The 20,373-nt window shown below is 27.5% G+C and overlaps 1 protein-coding gene across 9 annotated transcripts in view; it reads left to right on the top strand.

Annotated features, from left to right (window-relative positions):
* The window catches only part of LOC100169361 (leucine-rich repeat-containing protein 4B-like), a 346,827-nt gene that overhangs the window by 84,176 nt on the left and 242,278 nt on the right, over positions 1–20,373 (top strand). For 3 of the 9 annotated variants that reach the window (XM_029487504.1, XM_029487499.1, XM_029487496.1), the window contains exons 1-2: positions 3,943–4,992; positions 12,759–12,776. The exons of 1 other annotated variant lie outside the window; for it this stretch is intronic. The gene's annotated coding sequence lies outside the window, so the exon portion shown is untranslated. Of the gene's footprint in view, positions 1–3,942; positions 4,993–12,758; positions 12,891–20,373 lie in introns of those variants that run through there. 5 more of the 9 variants (XM_029487498.1, XM_029487501.1, XM_029487495.1 and 2 more) reach the window with 3 other exon arrangements.

Below are 20,373 nucleotides of genomic sequence, written 5' to 3'. Positions count from 1 at the left end.
ATATTATACATTCTAGTATTGAAATAAAAGTTAAAAAAAAAAAATTGAGCATGGTAGCAAAGTGTTTGGAAAAAGTTCTGGTTGATGTTTTTTCAAACGCATTGTTGAATACACACCTTTTCCCAGACGACAGCACTGTGTTTTTGACACTTCTTTCATTTTGTTTTTACATCGATCCGCTATGCGTGTATTACATTGTGTTAAATAATTTTTGCCATTAAAACCAACTTACACGTTAAATTCAAATAGTAGTTAAACAATTTATTTTAAGCAATGTCTAAGCATAAACGAATAAATTAAAGTAAAAAAAAAGTCAAACAATAGTACCTTATAGCCAGTGTTCGGATTAGATAAGTATTTTTTCATCTAGATAAATATAAAGATAAATACTTTTTTATCTAGATAAAAAAAAAGATACAATTATTTTTTAAATGGTTATAAATGTTGGTATATTTTAGTTGGGCACTAGGAACATAATAATAATAATGATATAAATAAAAATAATTAGATTTTTTATAAACCATAAACTTTGTTTGAGAATCTGTATAAATATTTAAAAATTTCGTACAATTTCACGATTTTTATCAATAAAAAATGTATCTAGATGAATTTATTTAGATTAGTAAAAAAATTATCCAAGATGAACGTTTAGATACCTTGTAACTATTTATCTAGATAAGATAAAAGATGAACAAATAATTATCTAGATATTCATCTAGATAAGTCCGAAAACTGCTTATAGCTAATTACACGAATGAATTAAAAAATATTGTGAATCAAAATATAATAAATATAGTTCTTATGTAGGTACCTAAAATTAGTTTAATTTTTTTCTGACAAATTAATTTTCTAAGATAGAAATTGTATTATACAAAACAATTAAGGAGTTACGTTTTTTTTCAGTTCTATCCTCTTCTAACTGCAATTTTGGAAATTTACAGTAAAATTATATTATAGTACCTACACAAAATTCTTCAATCTTTATCATGGTATAATGCATGTGCTATTTGTTCATGCAAAGAATGCAAAACATATGTATAATTTTTTTTTCATTGAATGTTCAATTTAAAATGGATTTGTTTTTGTGACACTTTATGAACGATTGGTATTATTTTTATTATTCATTTCGAGACAGGTTATCATTCGTGTTTTTATCATAAATACGAATCTCGCCATATTTCACATCTCCCAAACAAAACTATTACTTATTGGGATTATACGTTTACATTATCGTTTCATACTTTCATCGTTACAGTATTATTCGTGTATAGTTTTTATCGGCAGGCACTGACAAAAAAACGATTTGAATTGTAAAATAGTTTTATCATAATATTTATTAAAAATCATCAGATTTTTCCGGTTCTATATAATATATATTTTGGAATGCCATAACCAGATCATCGGTATTTTATACAACTTAAAACATGTATAAAAATTCTCACGAACATTTCACCAAATATGTATGATTTAGTTTGGTTATTTTTCAGCGGGACGTTGAACGTGTAATTCATTTTACTGGCCAATAATAATCACACCATTACTGTTTGAACGTTGTTATACGTTTATTTCATTTGATATTTATGATCGAAGTATTTTTGTGCATTACCTCATTCCGAACATAATTTTCGAGATATTTAATTTATTTAAAACCTAAACCTGAAATTAAGCACGTAAACCTAACGATGCTGATGATTATGACGATGATGATGATAATAATAATAAGTAAAAAGTAATAGCTCTTGTTTTCCAATCGAAATGAAATGAAATTTGGAATTAATTCAACACATCTCAATATACTTTTTAGTAATAGAATAATTTATTTACAAAGAGATGAAAGGAGCCAGTAAATGATAATTTCGTTTTAATCGGTATTTTGCTAAATTCAATTATCTTTATGGTACACACCAATACACTTATGTTATGTACAATGTACTTATGTATTTACAAGAAATTTGTTTTCGATATTTAAAATAAATACGATAAAATATATTAATCATTCTTACACACTAATATAGTTTATACGTATTATAGAACAGTAAGTCTGTGAGTCGGTTTGTATTAAACATTCTCATTTATTTGGCCATGAATATAACTTAAATATTGCATAATGTCATAGTTAAATTTGTACAAGCAGTACGTAATATGTACACATTTTACTTTTGTATTATGTACATTTCTACTTAAGTCGATTCAAATCATCAGCCCACCCCTATTTTTATACGATCCGGCGCGGCGTTCATTAATTCAATGGTACCCCTCGTCTGTTTTTTATTCACTTTTGAAAGCGTCATATTCATTGAAAAAAAAGACCACTTCTCATTGCGGGCGGGGTGAGCGAGCAAGCAAGCAACTCTGTACTTAACTACCGCGGATTATGTTAAAACCAGATAATGCACTTTGGGTTAGAACAAAAGGTTTTCAAATAATGTGTTCCGATTGGGACAACTCTGAACGGTGTAAAATAAATATTTCGGAAATATGAGGAATTATCCATACAGTGTGTAACAGGAAGACCTGAAAAATGAAATAACTTTTGTTCCGACCAATATTTTTTTATTATTAATTTTTTTTATACATAATTTACACACGATTCCTCTAAACCCTATACGTATAGTGAAACATTTTTTATTTTTATAAAAAGAGTGTCCAGTAGCAATTCAAACTTCTGTTTTTTCAAATAAGAATCCCTCTTTGCACTGTAAATTATTTAGTGGATAATTTTTTTTTGAAATTGTTGATGAGCCTAATTCAAAATTCGAATTATTAGTTTCTTAGTTATTGAAATGTTTATATGTTTCTACCAAGGTTAACAGTTCTTAAAAATGGTTTAGCAAAAATATTAAAACGTAATATTAGAACTAGTATTTACTATACTTGTACAGTTTTTACAAATTATTAATGTTGATAGATTAATACTAATGACTAAAATTATAAAATTACCGTATAGCCCCAATACTATCATATAAACCCATTACCATTACTATTACCTTTATTTATCCTTAGAACACAAAGTTAAATAACTTAAAAGCTACTTGTATGAATTTTGATTTTGATACGTCTAATTGTTTCAGCAATATTATTCACTGAATAATCTAGTTTAAAAGAGGGGGTTCTCATAAAAAAAAAAAAACAGAAGTTATTACTTCACAGAACACTCCTTAAGCACAACAAAAAATCTCAATAATTTGAAAATACGGTCTTAAAGCATATTTAAAAATACCTAAAACTCAGATTTTAAACAACTGCATCATTGAAAAAAATAAAGGTGGTGAATCACTCTGTATATTAAAGGCGTTGTCCTGACGACTGAGAATCAACGTACAGCCTAAACCATAATAGGTAGAGACTTGGAATTTTGACAGTACCTTTGTTTCGTGATTTAAATGCGCACAAATAAAGGATTGTACAAAATTCTAATTTTAAATATGTGGTCATACAAGAATTATAAGATCCACGATAGAAATTAAACATTTTATTTTGCTTATAAATAATAATGTTGCTAATAATTCTTAGTTTAAAAAAATTAAATAGATGCATACTTTTAACACATAACATATATCTCAATTTAAAGCTTTTATTTGTGAGTCGTAGTCTGTGTGTTTGGTATTTTTCGATGCCCTTATGGAAAGGAATAAAAGGAACACAATCTTATGGTGATCCATGAAATACCTAAACACCTATATAGATATGAACATTTTAGTTGCCTATAATAGTTTAAATGCATTTTTGTGGATGATATTATAATATGCTGTTAAATACAAGATAAATACAACATAGTTATATTTACTTCTGCTAATGAACCTGTGCATCTAGTATTCATTCGAGTTTCACTCAGGTATTTGATATTTAATGAACACTATGATCGGAAACTCGTTTTTTTTTTAAATTGGTACGTCATTGAATATAAGTCCATTGTACCATTGTTATGTGATTTAGTCAGTTAAGTTCAAATAATGCCACTTTATTTGACAGTAGCAAAATTATTGAAATTTCCATTACAAATTCATTATACTAATAATATTTATGTGTTACGTAAGATTATATTGTAGATATTTACCGTACGCAATATTATAATCACGTCAACTACACAAATCTATTGAAAATGTATGTTAACTGATTGTAACAGTCGCTCTGTAGGAGCTTACCCTTTAGAAAATGCTACAACAAAATCGATTGTAGATACACTCGAACGGGAGTTATTCCCAAGGTTTAGGTAGCCGAGGGCATTATTGTCAGATAATTCTAGCAGCTCGATTCCAATATGATGGAATAGGATCGAGGGGGGTACGAAGTGAAAGGATTGATGTTCCCAATATATCACCAAAGTACCGACCAGGTAGAAATCGAGAATATTAAAAAAAGGATTTAGAACTATTCTTGTCGACAAGCCTCCTCGTCTGTGTGATGTCTACCTGCTACACTTATCGATCTCCGTGAGAAGCCGAGAGAACCGAAACACCGAAAAGTGTATCCATTAAATTATGAGATAAAAACTAATATTTCCTATTATAGATTGTTACCATGCAGCGAGTATATTATTACTTTTCAATCTGATCAAAACAAAATAATAATTTTATTCAGAATTAATAATATAATTATGTGGAATTTGAATTAATTCAATACACACAATATGACGTACCTATATTGTTTAATATATTATTTCTTCTCCTAATCTCCGTTTCCGCCGTTGTACGAATATCGTCATACTGTCCATTTCCTGACTTTTATCTTATCAGTTCTAAATTTTGTATATTTGTGATAGAGTGCGTGCATTAATATATATGTACTAAACGTTGTTGTGTGACTCCATTCGAGAAAAAACGGTCCTGTTGTTGCACATCGTGTTATTTTTGTTGTTGTTTTTTGTTCAACAGTCATTTTAGTATAGTGTATTTTTTACTAATTTCGCCTTCGAGTTACCACCAACGTTACCGTTCTACTACCGTCAACCACGTGTATCACCGCCATCACTGCATTGCCACCGATTTCACGGTTTTTAATATTTTTTTATATTAAATTGTATTATTCTTAGTATAATAAATTATACCGTTAGCTGGCCTGTACATACTTTCTCTTTTATTTAAGTTTAAGTTGTCTTGTGTCAATAGTAGGCCTTCGATCTATTTGTATTTTTTTTAAAAAGCTTATAAATACCTATATATTTTTTCAATGAAATATTATGCAGTCAATAAATTTAAATATTTAATGTTTGAAATGTTTAAACTTAAAAATAATATATGACAGATATGACGGGCAAAGTCACGTCAAAAATTGAAATATTTAAATTTACATACAAAAAATTATTTTTCAGTTTTATACAATGAGTTTTAGGTATATACATAATTTGTAATTATTTATCAGGTAGGCAATAGCCAATAGCAATTTTTTTCTTAAAACTATTTTCCACAAGAACAACCTCAATCTAGTATAATGTTAATTTTTCTATTTCATTCTGCAACGCTATGCGGTACATCTAGTACACTATAATATTATGATGTAATTAATTATATTATTATTTATTAGTATTGTTAATCAATGGTTATAAAATATAAAACAACATATTGAGCAATATGACGGAAATTTTGCATTCGATATTTCGTAGTCAAATAAATGTTTTTAGTTTTCTTTAGTATTAAAAATGAAAATATCTAAATAAAAACGGAACCTACTTACCTATACTGTATTTATAATACTATAGTGTTTGACATTTAAAAAAAATAATCTATGAAAACTGCCATTTTGCGTTCAAATTCCAATAAACAAATAAAATACAATTTGTACTATCTAACGTAGACTGTTGGAGTTTTTATCTCGGACATATCAAAATGTATATTATTAGAAATACAAATACCTCATTTTAATTATCAATGTACTACTGATGTTTTGAACTGCTCAAAACAATATCTGGACTAGAATGGCGTTATGAAATTTTTAGTAAATTATGTATACGTCTTGACTAATTTACCGTGATGGATGGAGAAATAGAAATAATTATGGTTTCATTAATGACGCAAGTTTACCCTTTTCGAGACAGCTGTAAATTGAAATATAGAGGTCAGTGATAATAAAACCCTAGCGGGATATTATATATTATAAATATAATTATACTATCATGCTGCACAAAATATCGTAGGTACGTAAACTATTCATGGGGGTATGGCTATTGCTTTCCTATGAATATATATTTTCATAATAATTAAACGCTGTTAAAAATCTATTATTTTAATTTTTTTAAGATGTGTCTTATGTGCTAGCCCTAATTAAATTTCAGTTCGTAGATAAAAAGAAATCAATTAAAATAGGTAGGTAGGTGGATTGATAAAAAAAAACCTCAAGAATTTTTTTGACTGAAAATTACATTGTCGAGGGAACTAAGTCATTACGAAACAAATTTTTATAGAAGTTTATCTATCCTAATAATTAGGAAAATATATTTTAATAGTTATCATTTTTTTCTTTAGTTTTTGAACGTAGAAGTAATATATAAAGTGATAAAATATTAATTTTAAAATTATACACCAACTTTTTATTTTTTTGTGACTTCAAAAATGTTTAAGTGATAAATGCTCAAGTAGCTTACCTATTATATTGGGATTGGGAAGAATTCCACTAGGTATAAAATTATAGGTCTAAAACTATAAATCATTATTTCAATATGATAGAATAAAATAGCTGCACAAATTCAAAATTTGAACGTCTTAACATCCTAACTTATGTTTACAATATTAAAATAGTTTATTAGTTAACTTATAACATTTAAAATATCTCTCTAATATTGAATCCCTGGTATTTTACATGAAAATGTATCTTATAATTGTTTATTCAGTGAGAAAGTTCAAATACTATCGAAATAAGTAAATAATTGGATACTTCATAAAATTGGTTTTTAGTCGATCACGAAGGTACTTATTATCTTTTCTAAGTAAATTTTAAATAATTCACACGTGAAATTTAAAAAATTGAATATCTTATACATATTTTATAATTTAAAATGCTTAGTAAACATTAAATAATTAAATTTTCAAATATTAAAATTTCACCTCATTCAGATAAATGAAATAAAAACTATTATTTACATTGTCTTTAAATTCGGATGGAGCTAATGCATTTGAATAGTTTTTCAAAACGGAGCTTTAAATTAATATATATTTTTTTTATATTAGATACACCGTCTGTGCAAAAATAAATAAAATATGCAGAAATTATTTTAAATTAAAAATGTATATTAAATGCTGAAACGTGATAAAAGATTAGGGCTTCCATTGACAACACTTTTAAATAACGAACTTTGGTTTAAATTATATTATATATGATAGTATTGCGTATAGAAAGATCAATATGGTAGTAGATCGTATAGAGTATTGATCCATCGATTGTTGGTGTTCTCACTTAAAAATATTTAAATATCAAGAGGCTAACGTTTGGATATTGATATAAATGTTTTATTTGGTGCGAGTGGAAATATGCAATCACACATTATGTTACATGTAACAGCAATCGGAAGTCGGAAGTGACGAGTATAATATTATAATTGTAACGATTCGAAGGATTACGATTTACGAAGGATGCGATTATATTAAAAACGAACGTTTAGAAGCCACACAAGTCATCATAGAACGAATAAATTGTGTACTCCAGTGATATTTGATTGGAACAGTCAATAGTTTGACTCGATTCGCTAAGTTATTTATTTTAGTTTTGATGTATACGTTCGCTGTATTAGGTTACATTATTATATTAACTCTTAGAAATTTGACAACATTGTATGTTTTTAATAATTGTATATTTTATTTATATGACACCGAATACAGATAACTGATACGGTGGTTCCTTTATTAGAAAACACTCGTCATGTCAAAAAAAACTAACGACCAAGAAATTGTTTTTTTTTTTCATAGTTTTGACAAATTGAAATCGATATTAATTTTAAAAATGCATTTGTTTTTTATTTTTTCTTATTGTTATATATTTTTCTTATCTTTTTGAACGACAATAAAATTTTTTTTTACATTCAAAACAAAAAAATTTCTCTGAGAATTTTGATTGGTAATAATGTAATATCGAACAATACAGTATGAAGGTAGTTAATTAGTTATATATTTATATCTTTAATAACTCGTCTAAACTTTGAATACTTATACATAGCTATGTATAATCAACTGCTGGTTCAAAATTCAATTTTTCTTGATACAAATTTTCAAATATCAAGCTTTGTAAAATTAAATAGAAATTCTTAAGATATCAATAAAAAAATAAAAAACTGAAAGTGATAATGATTGAAAAAGTGAATAATAATAATAATATAATCTTTTTTTTTAAAAAAAAATGGTATTTTATAGTGAATTTATATTATATAAAAACACGTTATAAATAAACGTTAATAATATTGAAGATAATGAATATTTAAATAGATAAAGGATTACCAGTATACTTATTTTCAAAAAATGCATGAAAGTCAACATCATTATTATTATAATTTTTATTTTTATCCATCAGTTTGAATGATATCTGAAAACGAACATAAAGCAATCCTAACTGTGTTATGTTTAGTATAAACGTATAATATCGAGAATATTTTTATACATAATATAATAAAAATGATCGATTCATATAAAAAAAAAAAACCTTAAATCAACTGTCAGTGAGGCATCAAACATTATCATACCTAAAAATTACAACACATAAATAACTGTCACAATTTGATTATAAGTTTTGTTTATTTTATTTTTGAAAACATTAAACTTAGAAAATCGCAGTACGTATTTTATATCATTTTTATATGAATGAATAAATATTAAATACCGAAATTATTAACAAATTTTGTGGGTATAATAACTGAGGTTTGACATTTTAATTCCCCAAAGCGGTAATCGAATACACTTTTTCATGTCTGTTAAAGTTCTATCTGATGATTTATTTCTGTGAGAATATTAAAAAAGTTTTCATTTATATTACGGGTCTACAGCATCCGACTGTTAATAACGATTAAGGTTAGTTTTTTTTTTTTTAAATATAGTTTACAACTCTTCCGAGTTATATGGAACAAAACAATTATTACAATTTTAGCATACTTTAAACATAAACATGGTGTCATATAAATCACTGGCGTAATTTTTCTTAAATTTTGAGTAGATGAAATTTAAACTTGAATAAAAACATTTCATAACCAACAAAATATATGTATACAATTGTTGGTTTTTTTTTTAAGAGCTCATTATTTTGTTCAAACTTTATTTTTTGGTCGAACAATACATTATTCAACGCTACGTTATTATTATAAATACATTTTTTATTAATATTATTTCTTTTTAGTACACTTACGATAATTATTTTTTAATATTTTAATCTGTATTTAATATTTTTTTTACATTAACAATTATATTATTATTACACAGGATAATCTACATAATAATTTAAACAGAATTTAAAATAACGTACAACTTTCGTGTGGCTGTGTGGGTAAAAAAAGTAGATATAATAATATACTCTCATAAAGTATACATTTTATACGCTGTGAACTAACGTTTTATGACAATTATACCTAATCTATATGACAGAGTTGTAGTATAGTGACCATGATCATAGTCAATTACTTTAAAACAGACAGTTTTAATATAAACCAATACAGTCGTTTAATATAATTATTATTTCAGGCGAATAGATTTTTGAATACGAGCAGAGCACAATTTTACTAAGATTAATTTACATAATATTATATTATACACGGATGGGGCATACCATGTATTTATGTGTGATCGAAGAGCATATACTACCTATTTACCAAAGAGGTTACATGCAATGGTGTGATATCACAACAAACTGTGATAAGTGAAACCACAATACAATTATGTATATTATATTATTTTAGTTTGAGCCACAGACTAATCTTATATCTTAGTACTTTTTAATAGTAAATTTAAAACACTGTCAAAATAATAGGTACGTAATTACAATGATCAATAATAATAATAGTAAAACGACCCTATTGAAATGAATTATTTAATTAAAAATAAGCAGGTTATGGGTTGATAAAAATTGTCTCTAACGTATAACCAGTATTTATACCACAAATAACAATATGGTAACTATAGTAGACTCTTCGAACACAGTATACCGTATATATTAGTTATATAAGGACGTTTTATCCGGTTATGTATATATTATAATAAATTACGTATGGTCTTTTATTCGTTTTTGTAACGAACCATACATCGAATACTAGCTGCTGGTGTATAGTTTTATAGTATATTGTTTTAATTAATATTTCTACGCACTCGCAGGTACCAGATGGTCGGTACAACTAGTACATGAAGTCACAATTATTATTATAATAGTGTCGCCCGACCGTCATTACAAACCCGACGATCGTGACTGACCTATGAGATATACGGTTTCATAACTATAATACCTACCGATGTATAATTTTATATTTATATACCTACGACAAAGGTGTGGTAATAACAGAGAGAAAATTAATAATCAAATATGCGCCAAAGGTAGTAATAATTGAATTTCCTCCAATCGTTTTTTTTCTCCACCGGGTTTTTGCGTTTCCATCATTACTCATAAAATAGCATATTATACAAATATATTTACTTGCGTTTTTTATCAAAATCGACGTAATAGTATAATTGTATTATATTTTATGATAAAAAATAATAATAATATTTATAAAAAAAATATATATATATGTATTACATTATATTATATATGCAGTGTGATTCACGAAATACGCTTATCCCAATTTTAGATTCTGAGGGATGAATAAATGTATTTTACAGAATTATGTCATCTATGGCATGTGTATTTTTTTTATGTCTGTATAGTAAATAAGTAGTCGAAATAATGCTTTAATTTTAAGCTTTCAGGGTTTTTGTAGCAAACTAAATCTAGTTGGTACTTCTGAAAAGTTAAAATTCTCAGTATTTTACAAAATAAACAGAAAAATTAAAAAAAAAATTAATCGAAAACCGGAATTTCTATGCAAACCAGTTTTTGACGAAATCGATTTAGTTTTTTAGGTGTAACTCACAAAAATATAACTTTAGACAATTAACATTTTCACCAAATATTTATATTAATATACTCTGTACATGAAGAAATTTAAAAAATATTAATATAAATTATAAATAATATGTTTTTGAATACATACATTGTAAATATTTTTTTTTTTTTACTTTTTTGAGCTATTTATTGTTAAATCTCAAAAATTTTCAAATTATTTCGGAGTTAGAAATATATGAAAATAGTTAGCAAAAATTAGTTAGTGGTAATAAATTATTGTCTTTAAGTACCTAAATTATTTGAGAATTCCAAAAATCAGATTGCGGACAACTTCATAATTGAAGAATAAAATTGGGATTTTCGTGTATCATCCTGTTACCAATATATATAAATACAGTATACACACACATACATACATGGGTATATATTATGTCGTATGCGTAGTACGGTTGACTATGGTTTAACGCAACCGATAGACTGCAGTCCACGGCTAGGTGTTTAAAATATTGCATGAAATACTTAAGACTTCAAAAGCTAAACGATAATCTCAAAAGAAAAGTACAAAAATAATCACTTGTAATCTTACGAAATAAAAAAAATAGGTAGTGTTACAACACGAACGTATTGACGTAATGAATTCCGTTACATCGTGTATATTATTATTAAGTTTCGCAATTTTTAATATTTCAATTTCAGTTCAATCTTTAATAAAGATCAAATACCATACATATCATATAATCCCCTCGCGTAAGCGTATATTATAATTTAATTATGATTGAGTTAGACATCAACAAGTACATAATAATAATATGGTGACATCAGAAAGTTTTAAATTCAAACGATTTTCATTCGATGAGTCTATATCATAATCGTCATCGAACGAGACCAAAGATTCTGAGAACGATTGTGTGTGATAGTGTCGTGAAATATTATTGTTGCGAGTTGAAACTTTGGGTCAAATTTACTTTATTGTTATTTATCATCCAACGTGAAGTTTACACAGAAATAAATTTTATTTTGTGCTAGGACGAGATTGAACACGTTCATATGGTAAAAGTGAAATGTAACTTCAGTAGTGAACTATATACTGGCATCGTAGAAATTTCAAAGTTTAAGTACACTTCTGTCACTTCACGTAGCATACTACGAAACTCGGAGTAAACTATATATATCTATAAGGTTATATTGTGATTAATAATATAAGTTCTGCTCTATTTGGTCTCACGCAAATACAATATGATGATAGGACACTAGATTTTATCTAATTTCAAAGCTGACGTGGTAATATAATTTATAATTAAAATAATAGTACCTACTCTACAGCTCCAACAGTCTGTGATAGGTATCATACCATAAGATTTTCATCTGACATAGACTAATTTGCCAAATATTATGAAACAATATAGGTAGTGTATCTGTAGTTCAATCTCATTCACATAGTTTTGTTGTCAGTTTTGCATATTATAACTTCGGTCGATATATGAATCACAAACAGCTTTCATCACCTTTAAACACATCTTTAGTAAGATTATAATATTATTCAGACCGCTTTTCAATACAATTACTATTATTTTTTGTCCCCCACCGAACACGGGTTATAAAATATTAAAATATACAACGAGTATATTATCATCAAATTGAATTAATAATTAATATATGGATCTACACAATAATGTGATTTGCAACAATGTCCAAAATATTAATTCCATATTTTACAAACAAAATATCTAATTTTTGTATTTTTTGTTTTTCAGGAAATCGATTTATTGAAGGTTTGTCAATCATTAAATATTATTAAAATATGACCTTAACTAGTATGAATAGTAATATTTACGACGCAAACAAAACACAAATCTACTGCCTATATAACAAAATACTCCGGCTTAGTAAGTAATTCAAATACTATGTACAATTATTATTAGAATCTATAGCTAAACAATAAATAGCATAAATATATGCAGGACACCGAATTTTAGTGAACAAAAATTCGTGATGGATATTATAATATATTGGCAATGACTTAAATACATAATATGATACAGATTGGGTTTATGAGTCTTTTATTAGAATAATAATATACTCAAATAAATATTTTGTTGTTTCTAGGATTTTATAACGAACAGTCGATCATCGTTTTAAAGATACATATTTTAACCGTTACTATAATACACGCACGACGCATGCGTATTAGGTAACTATATGTCTCTACAGAACAGTTATCGTATGAGCTAGGTGGGTATATATAGTATTCAAAGACTGAGACGTTGGAAACGTTTATTTGCAACGAATGTGGAGTTAATTTAAGCCCCGTTTTAATGATATACCCGTAGTATATAGGTACATATATTTATATTCATAAACCATATAACTTTAATATTATAATACGAGCTTGTTTAATCGAATTCGCCCCGAAACCGCTTTCGCAGTGTATTGTCATGTATAGACGTATAATATAATATTGTCACTTAATTCGATTCGACGTGTCTCGGATGCAGCGAAATATAATATGTACAACATGAGGCACGATCTTTACAACAGAGTGTGTAGAATATCTCATATTATATCTGCTCACATATTATCGTTCGCATAGTATTGCTACCTGTTATTATATAGGAGTATATTATATAATATTTTCGTTTTCCTGGTCAAATAAGTTATGGCGACGTGGAATTCATAATATTTCAAAGGTACCCAACGCTATAATATATCCCGGAACGTTGAGATTTTTTATTTTTTTAAAGTGGCGGGAACTATGGAAACTCCATTACCACCCTCACCCCCCCCCCCCACCCGCTGTTTGGTCGTACGTATAACTACGTAGGTATATAATATGTACAGCCCGCACTAAAGAAAATTCCGAACACCGTGGGGCACACCGACGGCGTCTCGTGATAATTTATCGGCGACGGAATTCTAAGGAAGTATACCTTTACTCTATATACACGTTTTATCTCGAGCGTCTCGCGAGTATGGGTGTCTACAACTATACTGCAAATGCGTCTGTCGATATATTATTATAAATATAATATGTACACAGTTTTCTTCGTTTGTCGACGTGTTTTTTATACTAATTATTCCGCCCGATGAGCGCGTCAATGACCGTGTAAGGGATCGTATTAATACGATTGCGCTTTATTTTCGTTCTATGCATAGTATAATAATATAGACTATAGAATTGTAGTATTATAGTAGCAGGGTGTGGTAAAAAAAAAAAAATACAAAAACAAACGAATAAACCTAACCGTGATAGAGTTCTTTTGTGTTTAACGATAATGCATCGTGCCATAAAAACGCACAACAGAAGTGCCATCGTGGGAGATAAATTATTTTGACTCGACGTATAATTTAGTTTTTCGGTGGCCGCGAACGGAGACGATTCCTCTTCGGCTGCGGTACACACGCATATATATCCACATACGCCGCCCCGTTGATGGTTTAATTTATATATTATATTATTTATTATTATTGTGTATGTGTGTACAAAGTGAAAATATAGATTTTCGGTCGCACGGCGAGCCCCAGGCGCCTGTTTTCTCTGCGGAGGAGTGCCAAAAAAAATCAATTCATTCTACACCGTGTACAAACAACCCACAGCGATTTTTAATTCCGTGTGTGTGTGTGTTTTGCAATTGTATTATTTCTTCCGCCCACGTCGAAGAAACAACACTATACGGTTCTCCGTTATCTGGTGTGTGGATATGTGTATACATTAGTGGGGGAAGGAAATAATAACAGTAATTCGTAATGAGTAATAATAACTATCAGAAATATCCTGCGTTTTACAAATTAAAATGCAACACTACAGTGTAATGTTGACGATTCGCTCGTTTGCTCTATATATGAAAATGAAAACTAATTTTTTTTTGGAATTCTATAACACTTGTCTTCGAAATATCTTTTCTTCTAGGAAAATTAATCTAGTTGGTACTTACTGGTTGGTGCTCAAAGTAAAAAATTACCAATAGTTTTCAAAATAATCTAGAAAAACAAACAAATAATTAAGAAAAAACTGAGATTTTTGCGCAAAATTGGTTTTGGACAAAATTGATTTTGATTTTTGGTGTAACTCTAAAACAAATGACCAAAGATACTTGACATTTTTACTGAATGTTTAAGTTTGTATTTTTTATACACCATACAATTTTAAAATATTTTAAATACTTGTTTTGAACTGTTAACGGACATTTTCAGTTTCCAATTTTTTAATTTTTTTTCTATAAATGCCAATAAAATATTATTCGTTTGGTCAAAAAGCTTAAAATTGTAATACAAATATCTTAATAAATTGTTACAGAGGTAGTAGAAAAATATTTAAAATACATAATTTTTTTTTATAAGCATTTAAAATTCAAATTTTGACAAATTATTTTAAAATAGAATTTCATACAAAATTTTCTTTTTAAATTTAAAATTCGATGATGTAATAAAAGATTTTTCATAAGCTCGTCCACCTTTATCAAAAAAAAAATGCATATCGGAAAGTCAAATGAAATTCCTATGAGTGTTTGAAGTTCAAATTTTTACAACATTTGATATTTACTTGATTTCTCATGTAGCGATTTTCTTTTTTGTTGTAATTCAAAAACGAATAACTGTAGATACTCGAAATTTACACCATATTATGTTTATTTTATACATTCCTATACTTGACAAAATGTTCAAAATATTTTAACTGGTGTTGAGCTGGTTTTTAATTTCTAGTTTTAATTTAATTTTCTATGAATATCAATAACATTTTATTTATTGGGTCAAAAAGCGTAAAAACTCAATACAAAGCTATTGATATATTGTTACAACAGCAGTTTAAAAATATTAAAAACTCATAGGTAGGCATTTTTTTTTTATAAGCATTCAAAGTCCGTATTTTGACAAAATTTATCAAATTAACAAATTATGTTGTAGTTAACAATATTTAAAAATGTTCAAATTTTATAGCTAAGGATTGAAAATTTAAAACAAGGTTCCACGTAAATAGGTTATTCTGTAACCAAAAAAATTTAAAAAAACGCGGTTTTTTTTTAGTTATTTTATGTTCAAATTTGGACGAAAATACATATTAAATAACCAAGAATAACAATTTTAGTTATTTTTTTTTGTGATTTTATAACATCAATTCAACTTAATGCCTACCGTAACAATAATAAGTAATAACAATATCAAATATCCAGACTGAAAAACTGTCTCCGCTCAGAATCGTTTTTCGTATATAATTATATTATATCATTGAATTCGAAATTAATACCATCCATTGACCTAATCATTATACAGTGAACCACTTGTAACCTAACCTACTGTACATCTGTACATCCACTTAACCCCTTTTTCTTCTATATTGGCTGGTTAAATTTACTTTGAATAGAACCTTCGTGAAATCTGACAGCAAACAATTGTAACTGTGTACAGTAATTACTAGTCTACGGAATGTTAATAAATAATTCAAAATCAACAATCATAACTATAATAGACTAGTAACTAACAGACGGACACAACGAGGATATAAGGTAATATATTATGTTTAGATACCTAAGACTATTGTTAGGTATAGTTGTATTTACCAAAATGTGCGTTGTACTATTGTTTTCAACGTATAATGAACACCCATTCAGAAAATATTTCTATATTAAAAAATTAAATTTAAATTCAAATAAAATGTCAATCATTACAAATTTTACAAGCTAGATCTTAAGGCATTAAGCAAACAATACAACATTTTTTACTTAATTCATAAAGCTTTTAAGACAAAGTTATTTTTCCAATTTATTAATTTATATTTATAATTACCTAAGAGAAACCTTGAACTTGGTTAAATTAATATAAGTTAAAAGCATTTCTTTCAAAATGTTAAATCATCTTGAGCGTAATCATGGTTAAATCAAAGAGGTATTTGATATTATGATTCAATCATTTTGATACTAAAATAAATAATTTCCGAAATTCATTGCAACACTTATGTATTTTAAATATTGTAAATGTTATGTTAATTAAGTCTGAGCCATAAATGGCACTGTTTTTTCTCTTACATTTTTAAGTCAACTTTTGCAGATACCAGTTGCAAGGACATTGGAATTATCTGCATTGATTACAATTATATAGAGATCTTATCCACTAAGCTGCATGAAACTTTTGAAATTGATTAACTGGCTAGATGAGTAAATAAAACCTATCGTTGTAAATTAAATAGAATCATACCTTATATAAAATTAAAATAATTAAATTAAATTTGCTATCGTTTCATCAAGGTTGCTGTATATTTTTTTTCTCGCAATTAAAACTACCTTCGAATATAGTGCATCTGACGGTACATATAAAAGTAATGATTTAAATAAATTAGTTACCTAATGTAAAATTGCAATCGCACGATATCATTCTGACATGATACACAAATAATAAATTTAATTAATTAGGTTAAAAATGATTTTTCATTTTTCAGCTCTGTAGTCTATACAAAATAACATTATAATAATATAACGGATAACAAATAACGGATCGTTGTGTATGAGCAGTGAATATAAAATATGTTTGATGCTGATAAAATTCGTTTTCTATATTTTTGTAACCATCTCATATTCATTTAATATACATAGGAAATTACTTCAAATAAATTACAAAATAAAAAAAATAACATAATTTATCACTTATTACGAGTTCATTTTTTCGATTGAAATATTGATGTATAATCACTGGACGAATAAAATAATATCACATTTTCACATGGTTTTAGTATTTTGCTGAACGAACATGATAATACGTTATCTAATATTATTATTATAAAAAAAAAACTACTGTATATTGATTGGACGTATGAATAATAAATATTTTTATGGTGATATTTTTATCACAGCTATTTACAACAGCGACGTTTTTAATATTATGTTGAAAATTTACATATTATGTAATTTTATGAGATGTTGTTAAAATTGATACACTCTAAAAATTTTCCAGATTTTGGCTGGAATACGAATTTCTCGCTCTTCGTGTGGGTACTGAAACATTGGGTTACCTACCTATATATATATATGTGCGCATCGTACGTCATAACGACTAAAACGATTAGCATTCGAAATGCAGCGCAGTTACCGCGGTTTCGGTACTGTCCCATAAAAACACGTGTTCGATGCTATTATATCGGTCGACAAAAATTTCGAAATTTCTTCGGTATTATGCGTAAAGACGCACCGTAACCGAACGATGTATTTTAGGGGACGTTATAAGAACGTGTAAAACAGATCGCTAGTAGTTCCCTAAACAAAAACTATATACATATTAATAATATCGTAGACATAAATGGACAGATGAGTTTTTGAAATTGGAGACCTCACTAAATTCCATACCTAATAAATAATAATAATGGTTGCAACTGAAAATATCTTAGGTACCAGTGAATATTGGACCTCATTTTAAGATTCGGGCTTTACACTCAAGCACACAACATTGTTATTACCTAATTGTTATTATATTTCATACAATAGGTACTAAAATATTAGTTAAAAGTCTAATAAATTAGTAAGTCTAATATTATGTTTCTGAAAATATTTTACATATTTTGGTATTTTTATAAGAATAATAATTTTCTGCCATCACGATTTTATTCACGAGGGAAAAACGTTATTATCAATTTCTCCAAAAATGCCCATTGCCCGCAGATGACAAATGTATATGGTCGTCTCTTGTGCACGATGTTGGCTAAAGTTATCTCTCTATCTCTAACCGCAGTCAATTTTGTTATGTGTGTGAATAATATTATATTATTATTATTGTTATTATTATTATCTTTGCGCGTACTTACATAGTTCTTTTCTCGTCGTCGAAACACACCCGCGAATTTCCCATCAAGTGTGTACATTTTTCGTTTTCAGTTTTCAACGAAACATTCCAGATCGTATTATTATTGTATAGGTAAACGTGTGTTGCACTATTGTTATTATTGTTATTACTATTATTGTGTAGATTGTATATTATGTGTTTTTGTACGAAAGTGCGTTTAGACGGCGTATCGCGGATTTCCATTGTGTTGTTCTGCTTATGTGGTATGGAATCTATTTATTTCAAACCTTGCAATATTATTCTTAGCCGTTGCAACGATAACACTAAAGGTTACATAGGTAATCATTCGATTGAATGTATGCCAATGTGGTACATCCGTACAAAATATAAGCTAGATATATACTGTGACACTGTGTTCAAATTATGTGGTGACTTATTCGCGACGATAGAATATTGACATATTGAGCGTACCTAGGTGCATATGAAGTGTATCATACTTGCAACGCAAGACCACTGGAATCAAATCCAATTCAATATCACTTGTGAATCTTAAATATTACGAAACTTATGAATTTTGAATTTTCAAATTGTCAGAAAAATTATCCACGAAATACATCATCAAAAACAAGGCCAAACAAGTCTCATTTGAATAACAGAAGTTTGTATCACCACAGGACACTTTTTAAGTAATACAAGAAATTCTGATAATTTGAAAATATGGTATTCGAAGTTTAAGAATATTTAGATATAATTCCAAAAATCTTCAATAAATTTATTATAAAATGAAAAATTTGGAGAGTGAACATGCTTTGTGAATTACTCTGCAGATATTGATTTTTAATATGGACTCTACATTTCGTAATATTATTCTTATATTTTTTCATTTAAACGTTTTTATATAATTTGAACACCTTACAATTTCGTGGTGTATAAAATGTAATGTTTAGGATTAAAACGTTACGTCAGAGCTTTGTAAATGGACGTTGTACAACAACTATTTTGAATTTTTTTTGTTCTTATCGCTAGATTAGTTTCCGAAAACGTTTGATAACGCTTCCTCAAACAATCCAAAAATAAATTAAATAACCTGGACACAGGGACTGCAGATAATATAGTGCAGATAACGAAGACAATACAATATGTTACTGCTCGATTATTTTAAAACAATACAATATATTATGTTTGATGGAAATACAAGTTTGGTTTCGATAATTATTTTTTTTTATTATTATTGATTGACGTGCAACATAAACTCTAAATAGGAACATGTCAATTTGATAGCGATAGTGATTCATTTTAGATTTTCAGTCAAGATTTGAGAAACAACACATTATATTTATAATGCCTGTTCAAATACATTTTGATTAACTCACTGACTTAAGTAAAAAAAAAAATATAATTCAAAGAGAAACAAAAAATGCCATTGTCGGCGATTTACATAAATTTAAAAATATATCACTTTTTTTGTTTAGAATATTTAGCGAAGAAAAATATCGGTTGAAAGAAAATGTTTGTATAGCATTAAACTAAAAATATCCATCCACACTACGCGTTGGATTAACGTGAAATTTGCATAAGTGCATTATTCTTTTAGCTTTAATTTCT

The sequence above is a fragment of the Acyrthosiphon pisum genome, chromosome A1, assembly GCF_005508785.2.
Source record: "Acyrthosiphon pisum isolate AL4f chromosome A1, pea_aphid_22Mar2018_4r6ur, whole genome shotgun sequence".
In the NCBI taxonomy this organism is placed as follows: domain Eukaryota; kingdom Metazoa; phylum Arthropoda; class Insecta; order Hemiptera; family Aphididae; genus Acyrthosiphon; species Acyrthosiphon pisum.
The sequence above is the reverse complement of the archived record's forward strand: the minus strand, read 5'-3'. Positions and strand labels throughout refer to the sequence as shown.